Source organism: Tachyglossus aculeatus, chromosome 16, assembly GCF_015852505.1.
Source record: "Tachyglossus aculeatus isolate mTacAcu1 chromosome 16, mTacAcu1.pri, whole genome shotgun sequence".
Taxonomy (NCBI): Eukaryota; Metazoa; Chordata; class Mammalia; order Monotremata; family Tachyglossidae; genus Tachyglossus; species Tachyglossus aculeatus.
This window is the reverse complement of record NC_052081.1, coordinates 14,762,100-14,777,912: the sequence shown is the minus strand read 5'-3', so window position 1 is coordinate 14,777,912 and position 15,813 is coordinate 14,762,100. Positions and strand designations below refer to the sequence as shown.

Genomic DNA, 15,813 nt, shown 5'->3' with positions numbered 1-15,813 from the left:
GTACTTACAAATGTTGGACCAAATTACTTAAATAATAATAATAATGATAATGGCATTTATTAAGCGCTTACTATGTGCAAAGCACTGTTCTAAGCACTGGGCAGGTTACAAGGTGATCAGGTTGTCCCCAGGGAGCTCACAGTCTTCATCTCCATTTTACAGATGAGGTCACTGAGGCCCAGAGAAGTAAAGTGACTTGCCCAAAGTCACACAGCTGACAATTGGTAGAGCCAGAATTTGAACCCATGACCTCTGACTCCACAGCCCGGGCTCTTTCCACTGAGCCACGCTGCTTCTCAAAGAATTCTTCTCTTAAAGAATTCCTCTTCCCACGCAAACAAGTAGTTGTTTATACATCACTGAAAGAACACATTAACTGCACTCATTCTGTTCATTTGAAGAAATTCTACAGTAATAGTCACAATAATCCACTGCCTTCTGCCGTTGATAATATCGATATGCTTTCATTCATTCATTCACTCATTCATTCATTCATTCATTCGTATTTATTGATATGCTTTCATTCATTCATTCATTCATTCACTCGATCGTATTTATTGAGCGCTTACTGTACTTACCACACCAAGCGCTAGGGAGAGTACAATACAACAATAAACAGACACATTCCCTGCCCACGGTGAGCTTACAGTCTAGTGGGGAGACAGACCTTAATATAAAAAAATAAATTACAGATCTGTACATAAGTGCTATGGGGCGGGGGGGGGGGGGAAGAACAAAGGGAGCAAGTCAGGTGACACAAGGGAGTAGGGAAAGAGGAAAGGGGGTTCTGAGTCAGTGAAAGCCTCCCAGGGGAGATGTGACTTCAGTAAGGCTTTGAAGCAGGAGAGAGTAATTGTCTGGTGGATTTGGGGAGGAAGGGCATTCCAGGTCAGTGGCAGGACATGGGCAAGGGGTAGGAAGCCCGATAAGCAAGCGAGATCTAGGAACAAAGAGAAGGTTTCTGTCTGTGTGCTACCCTAACTATAGTCAAGGCCCTGCAGATGGGATGGAGTTTCTTCTATCTCCTTGCTAGAGGGCAAAAGAGAATTAAGAATTGTGGTAAATATGGCGTGTCTCTAAATTTAGTAACAGTCTCTACTCCTCCTAGCCCCTACCTTTCTCTTCCTTCATGTTTTGCAATTTTTTGCAAAGATCCTCCTCTTCCTTGTGCTGTGTTTACATTTCTGTTGGGTCTGTGGCTGCTTCGTTCCCTCTTTAATTGCTGACTTTTCTTGGTAACATCTCACCATTGCTTCAGTCAGGAACATCATGTCATTATCCCAGAGGTAAACAGCAAACTGAAAGACCCCAGGGAAAACACTCCACCAGGACTTTGAAAGTTATGATGAGCATTGAGTAAAAATGGTTCTATGATTGCCCAGACTTACACCCTCCTTATTTTGCACCCAAACAGCAGTTTTTCCACCAACTGGAATGAGGAGGAGGAAGGCAAGGTGAGGATGAAGAACAGGATGGCTATATCTTCACTGTCAGTGAAAAAATATGCTGGAGACACTTTGGAAACATATGGGAAATGCTATTTTTTTTAGTGTGTCTGTATTCACAAGGCCCTGGCATAAATATGGTCTATCAATTAATCAATCCACCATATTTTATTGAGTGCTTACTGTGTGTACAGCAATGTACTAAGCGCTTGGGAGAGTACAATATAAAAGAGTTGGTAGATGCATTCCTCGCACACAACAAGCTTACAGTCTAGATGGGGAGAATGACATTATTAAACATAAACGAATTGCGTATATATATATATATATATATATATATATATATATATGTATATATATATAAATTACATATACCCCTTTTTGAATGCTGTCCTCTCCCCTGCAATACAGAGACTGGAAGAGCTCTCTCAAAAATCCAAGTTGGCTACCTGTTGGCAAATTCTAGGGAAAACTTGCTTCTAGGGAAATACAGAGAAGCAGCGTGGCTCAGTGGAAAGAGCCCAGGCTTTGGAGTCAGAGGTCATGGGTTCAAATCCCAGCTTCACCAACTGTCAGCTGTGTGACTTTGAACAAGTCACTTCACTTCTCTGTGCCTCAGTTACCTCATCTGTAAATATGGGGATTAAAACTGTGAGCCCCCCGTGTGACAACCTGATCATCTTGTAACCTCCCCAGCACTTAGAACAGTGCTTTGCACATAGCAAGCGCTTAATAAATGCCATTATAAAAAAAAATGAGGCTCCATTGCTTCCTTCAGAATTCTGATAGTTCAGAGTTCAGAGTTCAGAGTTCTCCTTCAGAAGCTGCAGAATGAGAACCAAGAAGTATGGCCCAGTGGAAAGACCACGGGCCTAGGACTCAGAGAAACTGGGTTCTTCTCCCAGGTCCACCACGCGTATGCTGTGCGACCTTTGGTAAGTCACTTAACTTCTCCGTGCCTCAGTTACCTCATCTGTAAAATGGGGATTAAATCCTATTCCCTCCTATTTCGTCTGTGAACCCCATGTGGGACAGAGACTGTGTCCTACCTGATTATCTGGTATATGGCCCAGTGTTTAGTACACTGCTTGGTAATAATAATAATAATAATAATAATGCTGGCATTTATTAAGCGCTTACTATGTGCAAAGCACTGTTCTAAGTGCTGGGGGGTTACAAGGTGATCAGGCTGTCCCACGGGTGGCTCACAGTCTTCACCCCCATTTTACAGATGAGGTCACTGAGGCACAGAGAAGTTAAGTGACTTGCCCAAAGTCACATAGCTGACATGTGCTTGGCACATAGTAAGCACTTAATAAGTACCATAATACTAATAGCAATACTCAAGCACCTTGAGCCCTTCTCTGACTCTGCTTTGAATCAAACCGGGTAGCAATCAATAAATCAATCCACTGTATTTATTGATCAGGCTGTGGCTCAATCACGTCCCGACCATGTTTCTTTCTGGGAAAGAGGGGAGGATGTCAAATGGGACTGGCCATAGCCAGGACAAGGATTAAAATCTTCAATCGTGGAAATCTGAGTGTACTAATCTACACTGATAGTTTTAGAATTCTGTCTCTGACAGGATCCTCCTTCTTGTTTGGAGGTGTATAATAATGATAATAATGATGGTATTTGTTAAGCACTTACTATGTGCCAAGCACTGTTCTAAGCACTGGGGTAGATACAAGGTAATCAGGTTGTCCCACATGGGGCTCACAGTCTAAATCCCCATTTTACAGATGAGGTAAGTGACTTGCCCAAAGTCACACAGCTGACAAGTGGCGGAGCCGGGATTAGAACCCATGACCTCTAACTCCCAAGCCTGTGCTCTTTCCGCTAAGTCACGCTTCTCTGTGCCTCAATTACCTCATCTCTAAAATGGGGATTTGAATACCTGTTTTCCCTATCCCTTAGACTGCAAATCCCAGTGGAAAAGAGTCCGGTTCCAATTGGATTGTCTTGTATCCAGTTTAATAGAGGGCTTGGCACAATAGTAAACGCTTAACAAATATCACAATTCTTATTTATGAAATCCCAGGTCTTTTGTTGTATCTTCAATTATGGCAGACTGGAATATGTTGAATACAACTGACCACTCCACACAGCCCTGAAAGGGTTAGACAAGATATCTTCAGTCCTGATATGTCCAACCATTCTGTCATGTGAGAGTCCATGGATTTTTTTTTATGGTATTTGTTATATGCTTAGTAGGCTTCAAGCATTGTTCTAAGCACTGGGGTAGATACAAGTTCACCAGATCAGACATGGTCCCTTTCCCACAAGAGGCTCACAGTCTAAATTGGAGAGATGATAATTAAATCCTCATTTTACAGAAGATTTTTGCTGTGTGGCCTTGGGCAAACTGCTTAACTTCTCTGCACCTCAGTTACTTCAGCTGTAAAACGGGAATTAAGACTGCGAGCCCCATGTGGAACATGGACTTTGCCCAACCTGATTGCTAGTATCTACCCCAGAATATAGTACAGTGCCTGGCACATAGTAGGCACTTAACAAATAGCATAAAAAAAATCAAAGCACAGAGAAGCTAAGTGACTTACCCAGTGTCACACAGCAGACAAATGGCAGAGCCAGGATCGGAACTCAGGGCTTCTGACTCCCAAGATCGTGCTCTTTCCACTAAGCTATGCTGTCTCTCAGGATTTGCCAATGTTCTCAGGACAGCTGCTTAATTTTCTTAATAATTGCCAGAACCTTTATCTATTGATGGTGTCAAATGCTTTGGGGAAGTTAGCAAGCACAGAGTCGAGTACGGAGATCTGTTGCTCTTTGCTGCAAAGATCCTATCTTCTGTGCTGCTTTTCGGTCTGAAAGCCACTTTGTGATTCAGACCATTTAGAGTCATCTTTGTTCTCCCGAGATCTGTCTGGGAAAATTTTGGCTAGAATCTTGACTGCGGTGGAGAGCAGGGAGATTTCCCCAGTAATTTTCAAAACCAAATCTCTCCCTTTTCTTCTTGAAAACAGAGATGATGCCAGCAACTGTAAACTCTCATGGCATTTATTCCATGTTCCATAGGTTGAGGAAAAGTTGAGTCAAGGTGTACGAGGATCAGGCCTCTTCCTAATTTATAAACTTTTTCAGGCCTGTCATCAGATTCAGGAGTTTTTCCATTTTTCATGGCTTTGACTAGAGAAGCTACAACCTTAAAAGGAACTTCAAGCCATGCCATTTTGGACTGTTTTCTCTGTTCCATGGGCCTCCTTGTTAGTGATGGAGGGCAGTTCGGGGATTAGAGCAATAGAAAGATGTGGAAACGGAAACTCAACCCTAAGGTTATCTGGAAAGTAATGTCATCAGGTTTGGGACAAGTGGTTAGATAGAATGCTACTGCTTTTGAGTTCTACTTAACTACTGTCATTGATCTGCTGACTGATAATGGGGAGATAATTAGCAGAATCATTCATGCTTACAAAATGAGACTAAAAATGCTTTCGGTATAGCTGAGTTGTCAAAATAAATACCAAAAACATTCCCACAGAAATTCTAACCACTTCATTTATTTATTCATTTAATCGTATTTATTGAGTGATTACTGTGCGCAGAGCGCCATACTAAGCGCTTGGGAGAGTACACTATAACAATAAGCAGACACATTCCTTGCCCATTCAATCTGCAATGATGTCTATAAATCCCAGTTCTTCAGATTATTAGGATAAGACAGGTGGAGAGGGCTCTTAATGTTGAGTCAAATCAATACTACGCATCTTCTTCCAGAGTCTAATGTAGGTAGTACGCAGTTGACTAATTTAGTAAAAATAGTATGAATGTGGGAGTCATGTTTTAGACCAACGTCTCTCACTGGCTTCCTGTGTGACCTTGGGCAAGTCACTCAACCTCTCTGTGATGTGGTTTCCCGACCTGTAAAATGGGGTAAGATTCTTACTCTCCCTACCTCTTAGATTCCCTCTAAACTGTAAGCTCTCTGTGGACAGGGACCATGTCTACCAACTCTGTTGTAGCATGCTCTCCCAAGTGCTTAGTAAGTGCTCTGCACACAGTAAATGCTACAAAAAGAAAAAAACACTGATTAATAAGATTATGAACCGCATAAGGGACAGGAACTATATCTAATCTGGTTGTCTTGAACTTACTCCAACCCTTAATTTAGTCTTGGAATACAGTATATGCTTAATAAATACTATAATTAACTAACATTATATTCCTCAGTAGTCTACTTGAAAGGATTCTGGGGACAGACTTGTTGGCACTTGTTGCCTGATAGTTTCAAATTGGCTCTCACCCCTTTCTCTTAAAGATGGTCAATAATAATAGTAATCGTTACGTGCCTTATATGTGCCAAGCACTGTACTAAGCACTGGGGAAACATACAATACAATCAATCCCCCACCCATAGCAAGCTCAGAGTCTAAGGAGGAGCGTGAATAGGCATTTAATCCCCATTTTACAGAGGAGGAAACAGAGGCAAGGAGAAGTCAAGTGACCAGCCCAAGGTCACATAGCTGGCCAGGGGCAGAGCTGGGATTAGAATTCAGGTCCTCAGACATTCATGTCCATGCTGTTTCTACAAGTCCACATTATTTCTAATAAATCACAATTACTTCGTGCAGAGCATTGTACTAGGATTATAATAGCATCTTGGAAATCCTGTGGCATTTCCTTAATGACTCTGAGGCACCTTAGAAGAAATATTAACTCAGACTATTAAGGGTTCACAATGCACTATTAAGGAGAGTGCAGCTTTACACACTATTAAACAATACCAAAAGTGAGCTGAACTAATTCAAGCTTCTAGCATAGTGCTGGTAGACAACAGGAGAATACACCGAAGTATTTTTACTACTGAAGTAGTAGAAAATTATTTGGGTTATATTTAAATGAACAATTTGAATTAGGCAGTCATGTCATCTACAGAATTACTTATCAATTCCTCGCTTTTCCATCATCATCATCATCATCATCAATCGTATTTATTGAGCGCTTACTATGTGCAGAGCACTTTCCATGCTTTTCCAAAACCCCTCAGGAGAAATAAATTTATCTCACCAGTTCCTGTGTCTATCCAGGAGCAGTTTGTTCAGAAAGAGTAGTTCAGGCACAATTCATTCTCCCTTGAGGGGACTACAACTAGCCCTTTCTGAAACCGTGGGGTTTGGAAATCCAAAAGAAAAATTATCCCACAGTTCTCTGCAGAATATCGGCCTCTCATGCTATGTTTCTTTTCACCTCTACCCCATTAATATCTCCAGCATCCCTGACACTAAATTCCATAGGTTTTATCCATGCACCCCAATCCGCACAACTTCTGATCAATTCACCATGTTTCAGAAGCAGTTTTGATAACATAATGGCAGTTTGAGTCTATCTACAATAGCTTATACACAATATTGCCAAACAGCAACATGCATTTTGAAGTTCCACAAAGTATCATGTGTTTTTGTAGTTTCACTTGGATAAAATATTCCATCCTCTTCCCAAGTTTTCCACTAATTTGCAAATTAGCTTTCAGTACACAATACAGTCTCTGTCTTCACAAATGGCCTTTGGAGAAAAGTTCAGGTAGAATCAAAATAGATTTCTTTAATAGAACCATGAAAAAATATACTGAATGGATTAAACTCCAAGTAATGCTAATTTTTTAAGAAACATCTGTAGTGCTAATAATGTGAATAGGCTAAAAATGTAATCAGGAAGCCTTTTTGATGATTACATTGATTTATCAGGAAGACTGCCTAAAGAATATTGCTAAAGGTTTTCCAGCTCCATTTTCAATGCCTATGAAAGCTAGCAGCAAAGCAGATGGTTTCTTGAAGGTATCCAAAAGGGAAAAAAAACTTTTTGAAGTTTAGCTACTCCACTATTGGTCCACCATTTCTGTGGTTTCAATTCCTTTGAGCAACAGGTCATTTTTGTCACTGTGTGGAAATTTTAAAGTTGGCAAATGTCTTTCAATTATGTGTTTCTTAAATCACAACTGATGTTAGCCCTGAGGCAGCATCAGACAGAAGAAGAGAAGAAAGTGTGGTGATAGGACAGAACTGCCCATCCCTGTGCTAGAGAAGTAGCACGGCTTAGTGGAAAGAGCAAGGGCTTGGGAGTCAAAGAACATGGGTTCTAATCCCGGCTCCACCACTTGTCTGCTGTGTGACCTTGGGCAAGCCTTTTACCTTCTCTGTGCCTCAGTTACCTCATCTGTAAAATGGGGATTAAGACTGTGAGCCCCACATGGAACAACCTGATTACCTTGTATCTACCCCAGTGCTTAGAGCAGTACTTGGCATATAGTAAGTGCTTAACAAAAATCATTATTATTATTATTTTTATTAATTCTGTCTCTTAAATCATTCCCTCTCTGATTAGGACTGATGTAGAATTAGTTCCTGGATGACGCATCATCCTGAACTCAGTCCAGGAAACCTCGGATTTATAGAACAGAACTATGAGTACATCAGATAATTCTTCATTCAATCACTCTATCCCACTCATTGACCCCCCCACCCCACTATAAAGATGCTTTGGCTAAGGCCGACAGTTAGGTCAGGGAGAAGAGAGGCAGGGAAATGCTTCAGAAAAAGAGTTTCCTTCCAATTAGAGGCTAAATGGGCCTGTCCACACAGCCTGCCTCTAAAACAGTCTTCACCTAAACTCTGTAAAAATGAATTTTTATTTACATGACTGCAAAGCCAACAATGAGTGGAAGACCACTGATCGGTCAATCGGCAGAACTTGAGTGTCTACTGTTTGCAGAGTTTTGTACTAAGCACTTGGGAGAGAACAATATAATTAGCAGACACGATCCCTGCCTTCAAATAGTTTACAGTCTAGTTGGGGGACAGATACTAAAGTAAATTGTAGAGAGAAGGAACCAATAGTTTTTCAAAATACATGCGTTAATCAATCATATTTATTATATAAAATATATAAAAATACATGTATTCATGCTTTGGGGGTTCACAAATACTAAGCGCTGAGGTGGCACAAGTGCAGAAGTAGAATTTGGGGGATGCAAGATAGGGAGATTCAACATTAATAGGAGAAGGTTTCTTGGAGGAGGTGGGATTTCAGAAGGAATCTGAAGATGGGGAGAGCGGAGGGAGTTCCAGGAAGAGGCAGGACCTGAGCAAGAGATTCACAGTAGGAAAGATGACAATGAGGCACAATGAGTAGTTAGCTACAGAGGAATCAAGAGTGTGAGCTGGAGTGAAGTGGGAGAAGAGAGTGTATAAACAGGAGGAAGAAAGCTGATTGGGTTCCTTAAAGGCAGCTGGGCTTCCTCCTCCCAAACCCTCACTACGCAGAAATTATTCATTTTGACCTTTCTAGTTGTATTTTCTTTTTATGTTCATGTCCCCCATATCAATCAATCAATCAGTGGTATTTGTTGACTGCTTCTTAAGAGAACTGTACGAAGCACTTGGGAGAGTATAATAGAATGTAATTTGTAGGCACATTCTCTGCCCACAATGAGCTTGGAGTCTAGAGACTAGTGTGTGAGCCCCAGTGGGTAGGGAATGTGTCACCTCTTTACCTCCCAAGTGCTTAGTACAGTACATCGCTCTGAGGGATGCCCCCTCTCCAGAGTTGGATGGGGTCCATGCCCCCCCACTAGCATTCTGAGTATGCCACCAGTCCACCAGTGAGTGAGGAAGCCCTCAATACCTTCCAACTTTCTTCTCCTTCACAGTCCCCTCTTCTCCCCTGACTTCCTTGAGAAGCTGTGTGGCCTACCAGATAGAGCACGGACCCAGGAATCAAAAGGACCTGGGTTCTAATCCCAGCTCCGCCACTTGTCTGCTGTGTGACCTTGGTCAAGTCACTTCACTTCACCTTGGCTCAGTTCCCTCATCTGTAAAATGAGGACTAAGATTGTGAGCCCCATAAATACAATTGATGATGTGGGACATGGACTGTCCAACCAGCGCTTAACACAGTGCCTGGCACATAATAAGTGCTTAACAAATACCATTTAAAAAAAGAAAAAAAAACTTCCTGATGAGATATTGTACAGCAGAAGCGGAACACCGGGTGGGTTGGGGGGCGGAAAGGGCGTTACCCCTCCTCCAATGCCTCCAACTTCTCTCTCTTCCCTTGTGCCACCCCTGGATAAAGAACGGGGGGTGACCCGGAGGGCCTCGTGTGTGGAAGAGGGAACCCAAAGAAATGGGGAAAGCCGACTTAGGCAGGATGGGGGAGACCTATTTCTCTGGCAAATTCCCTAATGTGGAAATCCGAACTTTTATCATTCAAGAAGTAGTGATTTTTCACTTTGGCTGATATAGAGCCAGGCGGAATATGCCAGCAGCCGTGAAAGGAAATTTACCACAGGCTGGCTCTTTCCACCACCACAACGTGAAGTCATTCTCCAAAACTGGAACCCTACAAGATAAAGTGTGTGTGTGTGCATGTGTGTGTGTGCTTGCGCATATACATGCATAGCCATGCTTGAGAGGGTATGTGTGCCTATTACTTCCTGTGGGGGCCTATTTTTTTTAATGAATGTTTTCAAAGATTTTCAAGGGTCAAATCCAGTCTTTCAAAAATTGATGATAGACCTGTTCCTTTCAATCATCTGCCTGGCACTTTCTAAGTTAGCGGACACCAAGTTTTGGGTAAGAAATGGTATCTGGAATGTCACAAAACCATATTCTCTCTTTATTTGGATCTCATAAGAATGGGTTACTTTGCTGTCTGAGAGTTCTATTACTCTTTAATGTTTCTTCTGGGTCCGTCAGGTTGACCTGCCTCAATTTTTTTTAATGGCATTTGTTAAGCACTTAACTATGTGTTAGGCACTCTACTAAGCACATGGGTAGGTACCAGATAATCAGGATGGACACATCCCTGTCCCACACAGTGCTAACGGTCTTAATCCCCATTTTAACCGATAAGGTAACTGAGACGTAGAGAAGTTGTGACTTGTCCAAGGTCACATGGCAGACAGGAGGGAGAGTCAGAATTAATAATAATAATAATAATGGCATTTATTAAGCACTTACTATGTACAAAGCACTGTTCTAAGCACTGGGGAGGTTACAAGGTGATTAAGTTCTCCCACGGGGGCGGGGGAGCTCACAGTCTCAATCCCCATTTTGCAGTTGAGGTAACTGAGGCACAGAGAAGTGAAGTGACTAGCCCAAAGTCACACAGCTGACAATTGGCAGAGCTGCGATTTGAACCCATGACCTCTGACTCCAAAGCCAAGGCTCTTTCCACTGAGCCATCCTGCTTCTGTAATTAGAACTCAGGTCCTCTGACTCCAAGGCCTGTGTTCTTTTTTTTCCCCTAGACCATGTTGCTTCTCGATTAGCAGTAATACTGGCATTTATTGGGTGTCCACTGAGTGCGGTGTGCTTCTTCAAGTCATCAGTAATGTTAAACAGAGGCTGGGCTGGCTCCTAATAAAAACTGCGCTTCCTCCACAGGAAATCTGAAAAACTGTTTTAGCTCTAGCAGATTCAACATTGACTTCTCTGTGCATTTCACAATGATTGCTTCATTCAGGAGGCTAAAGGAAGTAGTCTACAGTAAAAGAAAGCCATATAATTACCAAAACTTCTCCCATGAAGCTCATACCGGTATCTTATTTAAAGAGCAAACTGAGCAGACAAGTCTCAATATGCCTCTAGGCGGAAATTTCCAAATTTTGAACAGAGATGTGTACTGTCACCCTCAGCCTCCCCTGTCAATCATGGATTGATTCAGTGGTATTGTAGCCTCCCAAGTGCTTAGTACAGTGCTCCACACACAGTAAGTGCTCAATAAATATCACTGATTGATAAATAAATTCTTAGGAGTCATAGGCTTTATAGTGTACAAGTAGTTGCAATCCAAACACTTTACCTTCTTAACCAGAGAGCATAGGATGGAAACAACTTGCTCTGTTTTATAAGTTTGTAGACAGTTTTAAACCAAAACATGATTAAAGATTACCGTTTAGAACCTTGAAACAGAAGAACCTTGTTTAATGCTATGACTATTCCCTAAGGTTTATAAATCTTTATTGTAATTTATGTAAAAGAACATATCCCAGATATTTAGAGAAAAAAAGACCAAAAAAATGAGCCAAAGTATTTTGTTCTTCATCATGTCTTCTTCAAGCCTATAAAAATCCTCCTCTCTCTCAGAAACAAAAACCCTCGAGTGAGGAAACTGGTGCTCTGAATAAATACATTCGACCAAACAAAGTGAGTCCGATTATCCCAGTTTCTTTTCAATCTTAATGGTTCTTTGGGGGAAGCAGCAATATTCTTTCAGACAATCAGAGGACTGTTAGAGCTGTTACTAGAGGCACTTGGGGAGGAGCAAACTGCTGGTTATATTGTTTGTGTACTTCAACACTGCACTTAATAGGATGATATTATGCTCCTCTCTGAGTGCCTAAAACGTCAAGGAATAACATTAGTCACCAGAAGAACTGGTGTAAATCCTTGCAAATACTACACATGCATAGGACATTCAGACACTGAATAACTGGAAAGCCAATGTACGTAGTTTTAAAGGGACTTACAAGCCAACCTGCCTGATGTCTGGGTTGATGGGTCTGATGCAAAGATATTCAAATCACACATACCTCCCCAGCTAAATATCTCTTGCCCTGTCACTGCCCTGACCGCTCTTTCAAAATGTGTTTAAACCGAAACCCTCTCGTCTCTGCTGCTCTTGCCAACTCAGAGGTTAATTTTTTTCATGAAAAACAGGGAAAACACGTCTCATCCCTGATACTCTTTTAACCCCATCAGGCTGCTCTCTGAGCTTTGCTTTCCTTTCTCTCTGTGGCAACGCTGGTCTCCTGCAATGTATCGCTGCCAGGGGGGCGGCGGGGGTTGTGGAGGAGAGGCAGGGGGTTGATTAAAATGGAAAGGCATTTTAAAAAGCCCAAGGAAGAAACAGATCCCTTCTCCCCACTAAGCTCCAGATGTCCTGATGGTGGCTCTTGGCAACTAAGGGGTTACAGGATCACGTGGAAAATCCTCCCACACCTTCACAGGTTTAAAATGTTGGAGTCAAGGCTGTCACTTGAGACCCTCTGGGTGGCATTTCAACCCGGGGAAGGGAAAGGAGGGAGCCACCTTTCTTCATTGCAACAACAACAACAAAAAAGCTGTCAACTAAAGCCCGGTCTCTGCTCCCGATCCACTTTCGGAAGTTTAGCAGCAGCTGGGGATAAGATAGAAAGAGAACAGGAAGAAGAAGAAATAAATTGCTTACAGTTCTGGGGTCCTGTGGTTTCTCCAAGGCCCGACTATTCCTCTAGCTTTCTGGAGCAGGATCCTTTTTTCAGTGCCTGAACATAAGAGATTTCTAAGACTTGAATAGTGGGAGGAACTTAAAACATGTGGGCTGGTCTACTTGGGCTCTAAGACGTGACGTTTAAGGTGGAATTCAAAAAGAAAGGAAAGGATGATCCCGCCATCAAGAAAGAGGTTTTAGGTTCCACAATTCAAAGTAGTCAAAGACCAGTAGCATCGAGCTAGAGAAATGTTGGAAGGTGAAAAACATTTGACGTTAAAATATAGATAAAAGCACTCCCTATAGGTGGCTTCTTTTTCGTGGTTGAAGTTTATGACTTCCTCATTTTATAAGCATACCAAGGAGATCATTCTAAGGAATGGCATTTGGAGATTTCTTACAGCAGTGGAAGGTTTATGAGAAAGAAGCCAAGTCAAATAGGTCTACAAAGGTGAAAAACTGAGCCCTTTTAAAGGGAGTTGTTAGAGGACCAGCTGTAAAGACAGCAATCTATTACGAGGTTTCTCAAACACATACACACACAAATAAATCAAAATAAATACTTTTTTTTTTCCCTGTACATTGCTGTTTGTTCTGAAAAAAGATCCCGGCTCTGCCACTTCTCTGCTGTGTGACCTTGGGCAAGTCAGTTAACTTCTCTGTGCCTTGATTATCTCATCTGTAAAATGGGAATTAAGACAGTGAGCCCTTTGTGGCACAAAGACTTCGTTGAACCGCAATATCTTGATCTATGCCAACATTTAGTATAGTGCCTGGCACGTAGTAATTGCTTAACATATAACATTTTTTTAAAAAAAAAGAAGATAGATAAATGAGGTTGATGTTTGAATCAGGAAATGTAGGTTTTCAGTGAGAAGCAGTGTGGACTAGGGGAAAGAGCATTCACTCATTCATTCAGTGCTTACTGTGGGCAGAACATTGTACCAAATGCTTAGGAGAGTGCAATATATAACAATAGACAGACACATTCCCCACCCACAATGAGCTTACAGTCTAGAGAACGAGTTTACAATCTAAATAATAATAACGATAATAATGGCATTTTGTTGAGCGCTTACTATGTGCGAAGCACCGTTCTAAGAGCTGGGGGGGATACAAGGTGATCAGGTTGTCCCACGTGGGGCTCACAGTTTTCATCCTCATTTTACAAATGAGGTAACTGAGGCTTCGAGAAGTTAAGTGACTTGTCCAAGGTCAAACAGCAGACATGTGGTGGAGCCAGAATTCGAACCCATGACCTCTGACTCCAAAGCCCGTGCTCTTTCCACTAGGCCATGCTGCTCAAGGAGTCAGAAATCCCGGGTTCTAACCTTGAATCTGCCACTTACCTGCTGTGTGACTTTGGGCAATTCACTTAACTTCCCTGTGCCTCAATTTCCTTATCTGTTAAATGGGGATTTGGTTCCTGTTCTCCCTCCTGCTTATGCTGGGAGCTCCATCTGGGACAAGGACTATGTTCGACCTGATTATCTTGTACCTGCCCCAGCATTTAGTACAATGTTTGTCACGTAGTAACCACCTAATACAATGTCACAATTATGAGCCACTATAATAGTAACTAACACTTAAGCACTTACTAAGTTACTTAACAAAGTAAAGCACTTACAATAAGCAAAGCATATTCAGCATTAGAGAAAAATAAAAGCATATTGATTCAGACATGGTTCACAGGGGGCTCACATTCTAGAGGAATAGGGTCTCCAAGTACTGAGGAAAGAGTACCAGTCTAATTCAAAGGACTCAATCTGCAAGCAGACATAGCGTGACTACCTTTGAGCAGACCCACCATTTATTTAGTTTGAGTTCCACCCATAAATTGACATCTGGAGTTATTGACATCTTTCCCTCCAGCAATTCCCACATAGGGCTTCTATTTAGGGATTTAAAAATATAGCCAAATTATTTATCCTGCTGTTCTTTAGCATGGATAAAGAAAATGGTGTGTTTCAGTCCCCTACCTTCTGTATTCATAATAATAATGATGATGATGGCATCTGTTAAGCGCTTACTATGTGCGAAGCACTGTTCTAAGCTCTGGGTGGGGGGATACAAGGTGATCAGGTTGTCCCATGTGGGGCACACAATCTTAATCCCCATTTTGCAGATGAGGGAACTGAGGCTCAGAGAAGAGAAGTGACTTGCCCAAGGTCACACAGCTGACAAGTGGCAGAGCGGGGATTAGAACCCATGGCCTCTGATTCCCAAGCCCGGGCTCATCCACGAGCCACGCTGCTTTTCATAACAATATGCTGCTGCTCTGTTTCCCACCCTGCTGATTCTCTGGCTGTCCCTTCCAATGAATCACCTAACAAATCCCATTTTGTTAAACAGAATGATGGATCAGAACTTCTTGAAAGGTGGCAGAGCACACCTATAATCTACCTCCTGAAAAAAGAGAAGGACCAATAGTTCCCTACCACAATGTTTCTATCATTCTCATCTAATCTACCTCAAGAAAAAAAAAACATAAAACAAACCGGAGATGGGATCTTTCATCATATTATTGAGCACCAGCATTCCACCGGCCATTCGACCAGCTGATCAAGAGGTGTTTCCTGAAAAGTGCTTGCCTCATCATGTCCCAACCAGTTTTGCTCTGGAAAGGCCAGACTCCAAGTATCCTCAGAAGAGAATGTTGAAAAACCTATACCTCCTAAGGATTATACTGACTTTTTAGTTCTAGTTATTAAGACTTTGCTGAAGATATAGATCTGATACTTTTTATCCTCATCATTATCATTTTCATCATCATCATCACCATCATCATTATGGCACTTATTGAGCTCTTTGCGCAGAGCACTGTACTGAGCATTTGGGAGAGTACAATATAACAATAAAGAGTTGATAGACACATTCCCGGACTATAATGGGTTCACCATCTAGAGGGAGAAACATAGCTTTATATAAATAAATAATTTAAAGTGTCTTTTGATCTGTTTCTGCAATAAGAAAATATATGGATTTCATATATATATGCATATACACAAAAATATATAAATAAATGTATGTGAGTATGTAAACGTTAGTGCTTTTGTAAATATACTGAAACACAGATCTATACATTGTGGATGTGAGCAACATTCAAGCCCTCCCTCCCCCTTTTTTATGGTATGTGCCAGTGGAAAGAGCACAA

The 15,813-nt window shown here is 41.7% G+C and overlaps 1 protein-coding gene across 2 annotated transcripts in view; it reads right to left on the bottom strand.

Annotated features, from left to right (window-relative positions):
* PLA2G4A (phospholipase A2 group IVA) overlaps nt 1–12,716 on the bottom strand; it is a 124,983-nt gene extending 112,267 nt beyond the window's left edge. For both annotated transcript variants that reach the window (XM_038758438.1, XM_038758439.1), the window contains exon 1: nt 12,639–12,716. The gene's annotated coding sequence lies outside the window, so the exon portion shown is untranslated. The remainder of the gene's footprint in view (nt 1–12,638) is intronic.
* Between the last annotated feature and the right edge of the window lie 3,097 nt (nt 12,717–15,813).